Source organism: Oscarella lobularis, chromosome 15, assembly GCF_947507565.1.
Source record: "Oscarella lobularis chromosome 15, ooOscLobu1.1, whole genome shotgun sequence".
Lineage (NCBI taxonomy): Eukaryota > Metazoa > Porifera > Homoscleromorpha > Homosclerophorida > Oscarellidae > Oscarella > Oscarella lobularis.
In genome coordinates, this window is record NC_089189.1 from 2,480,724 (window position 1) to 2,484,334 (window position 3,611).

General features: G+C 41.3%; 1 long non-coding RNA gene across 2 annotated transcripts; it reads left to right on the forward strand.

Annotated features, from left to right (window-relative positions):
• The first annotated feature begins 376 nt into the window (after positions 1–376).
• Positions 377–3,592, forward strand: LOC136196399 (uncharacterized). 2 transcript variants are annotated; one of them, XR_010672168.1, is made up of 13 exons: positions 377–453; positions 507–1,697; positions 1,836–2,003; positions 2,058–2,170; positions 2,225–2,328; positions 2,383–2,486; positions 2,541–2,644; positions 2,698–2,798; positions 2,853–2,956; positions 3,010–3,122; positions 3,177–3,280; positions 3,335–3,438; positions 3,493–3,592. It is a non-coding gene; the product is annotated as an uncharacterized lncRNA (long non-coding RNA). The 2 variants fall into 2 exon arrangements; XR_010672169.1 differs by having other exon boundaries at positions 2,541–2,629.
• The last annotated feature ends 19 nt before the right edge of the window (positions 3,593–3,611 follow it).

The following is a 3,611-nucleotide window of genomic DNA, read 5'->3' on the forward strand; positions in this document are numbered from 1 at the left end:
GAAGAAGCCGCACGTTCAATTGATCCTTTTCAAATGTTTTTAAGTGACAGCGATGAAGAAGAATTTGCGTGGAACAAGAGAAGCAACGACGTTTTGATTGAAATTGCTGAGCACCATCGCAGACAATACGGTCAAATGAAAATTAACTGGAAAATGGTTGCAGTTTCCTTCAAACGACAGTTTTCAAATTGCGAAAAGACTATCGTTCAAATAAGAAATCATTATAAGTGGTTGATTAGAAGGTAAAACACGAGTTGTGTTGATAGTATGAGTTGTGTTGAAAGTATAAGTTGTGGTAATAAGAAATAAAAACATAAAAATAAATAAAAAAATAAAAATAAAAAATAAAAAACATAAAATAGGGTTAGGGTTAGGGTTAAAGAAAAGAAATGCACAAGGCAAAGCTGGCTCAACCGCTATATCCACTACCGACCGGCAAGATGACAATCTTAGGTATGTGGTATAGGGGGAATAGGTGGTTTGAGATAGTCATTGGTATTTTTTAGGTATAGAGTGCGTCAAGGCACGCTCAGTTTGATCAATATATTTCTTCTATGACTTTTGGAGATCCTCAGGAGTGGACTGTGTCATGGATAGCGTTCCCATGGGCAGTCTTTGTATGAACAGTGGATGGTATCAAGGGAGGCATAAGTCTCCCTTACTGTTCGACTCCTTATGAGGGAATGCGATTATGATATCAGCCATCTATCTATCTATGAGTGGGCGATGGCGGGTGGGGGGAAAAAGAAATTAGGGGTGGGGGGTAATTTTTATAGTTTGGTAGTGTTAGGGAAATTTGGAATGGTTCCCAGAAGGGGTCTTGCTGAGGAGAGGTCGATAAAGGCATTTTTAGAAAAGGTTCAGTAACCATAGCAACGGTTGTGTCAGAGGATACCCTAGTGGTAGATCACCGGGCAGGGAGATTGGGGGCATTGTTCGTGCTTCCACTTTAAAGTTATGGTCGGTTAAAGGGGTATCGGTAGGGAAAAATCTTTTAAAGTTTTTAATTGGCTGGAAAATGTGGGGATTCCTTAGGGCGGGTATGGAGCGTAATTCTACCATGCATGGCCTCTCCTGAGAAAATTTTCAGGTGATTTGAGTGAGTTTCTGCGGAACTACGTCACATTCCAGTTTTCAAAAAAACGGCCTAAGATCAATAAGTTTCAAGATTAGTGTTTCATTTAGCCCGTTTTGGCCGTGTTATATATCATTCGAAAGAGCTTCAGGAGCTCTATCTACATTCCTATGGATGACGTCATTGGATGTAATCCTAATTTAATATTCAGGAAACCGTGTTTTTGGAGACCGGCAACTTATACCGGTTATTGTGTATAGCAGATTAAAGGGATTGTCAATCGGTTTACAGGTTTTTTGTAGAGAATTTAATGTAGTTTAATATGGGTATAGGTTCCAGTGGGCGTATTTTAGGTTTGACGTCATAAAAGCGCGTTTTTTTGCATGTCGACGTTTTTCGTTTCAGCGTGTTTTCCATGCCATGTATCGTAATCAGAATAGTGTGTTATACGCATTCGGCAGTGTAGGAAGTAGTCTTTGAAGAATTCGCGTATTTTTTCGAGATTCGCGCGGTGGCGATCCGGGTTTTCGTGTATACGGGAGTATTGTGTTCATTCATCGCCGAATTCGGCGTGAAACGAGGCGAAGGGGGCGAGAAGGAAGGGGATCTACTATCGCGAAGGGTAAATTGTGTGCTCGTATATCGTTTAGCCCCATTCGTTCGGTTCCGGGGCCCCATAGTCGTTCGAAGGGTTTTATTGCTCTCTCTTTGTGTTCTCCACGCAGTTCTAGGGGTTCCATCGATTGATAATGAGGTTTAGGACGTGTTTGGAGGCTGTTTTGGCTATGCGTCGAAGATTGGGGTCCCGAAGGGGGAACAAGGAGATTTGGAACGGTCTATCAGATAAGTGCATTGCATTCTGACATGGTATAGGGGCTTTGGTTTGTGTGTTTATAGGGAAGAGGTCACGCGTGGTCAATAGCTTGAAGTATAGGAAGTAAATTTATTTTTAGCTTTTGTATTAATTTTGTTTCTTTTGTAGATAAGGAGATACCATAGGAAGATAAACGATAAGGGTATATGATGACAAGGGGAGGGGAATGTCAATTGAAAAAAGAAGGGAAAGGAACAAGCAAGAGGTCAGGAGATCGATCGGTATGGGGAGTAGATTTATTTTTAGCTTTTGTATTCATTTTATTTTATTTACAGGTAGGGAGATACAGTAGGGAGAGAAGGGATAAGGGCTCACAAGGACGAGGGGAAGGGACTGGAAATTGGAGAGGAGAGAGAAGGAGCACGTCAGGGATCGATCGGTATGGGGAATAGATTTATTTTTAGCTTTTGTATTCATTTTATTTTATTTATAGGTAGGGGGATACAATAAGGAGAGAAGGGGTGAAGGCTCACGAGGACGAGGGGAAGGAAATGGGAATTGGAGAGGAGAGAGAAGGAGCACGTCAGGGATCGATCGGTATGGGGAATAGATTTATTTTTAGCTTTTGTATTCATTTTATTTTGTTTATAGGTAGGGGGATACAATAAGGAGAGAAGGGGTGAAGGCTCACGAGGACGAGGGGAAGGAAATGGGAATTGGAAAGGAAGGAGAAAGATTAGGTTAGGGAGCGATCGGTATGGGGGATCGATTTATTTTTAGTTTCTGTATTTATTTTATTCTTTTATAGGGGAGATACAATAAGGAGAGAAGAGGTAAGGACTCACGAGGACGAGGGGAAGGGAGTGGAAATTAGAGAGGAAGGAGAAGGATCATGTTAGGGATCGAACGGTATGGGGAATAGATTTACTTTTAGCTTTTGTATTCATTTTATTTTATTTATAGGTAGAGAGATACAGTAGGGAGAGAAGGGATAAGGACTCACAAGGACGAGGGGAAGGGAATGGGAGTTGGAGAGGAGAGAGAAGGAGCACGTCAGGGATTGATCGGTATGGGGAGTATATTTATTTTTAGCTTTTGTATTATTTTATTTTGTTTATAGGTAGGGAGATGCAATAGGAAGATAAGCGATAAGGGTATATGATGACAAGGGGAGGGGAATGTCAATTGAAAAAAGAAGGGAAAGGAACAAGCAAGGGGTCAGGAGATCGATCGGTATGGGGAGTAGATTTATTTTTAGCTTTTGTATTCATTTTATTTTATTTACAGGTAGGGAGATACAGTAGGGAGAGAAGGGATAAGGGCTCACAAGGACGAGGGGAAGGGACTGGAAATTGGAGAGGAGAGAGAAGGAGCACGTCAGGGATCGATCGGTATGGGGAATAGATTTACTTTCAGCTTTTGTATTCATTTTATTTTATTTATAGGTAGAGAGATACAATAGGGAGAGAAGGGATAAGGACTCACAAGGACGAGGGGAAGGGAGTGGAAATTGGAGAGGAGAGAGAAGGAGCACATCAGGGATCGATCGGTATGGGGAGTATATTTATTTTTAGCTTTTGTATTTATTTTATTTTGTTTATAGGTAGGGAGATGCAATGAGGAGAGAAGGGGTGAAGGCACAAGGATCGTTGGTGTAAGATACATAGATTAGGGGTAGGATTACAATCGATTAGGGGTAGGTTGAGGATTAGGGGTTAGGTT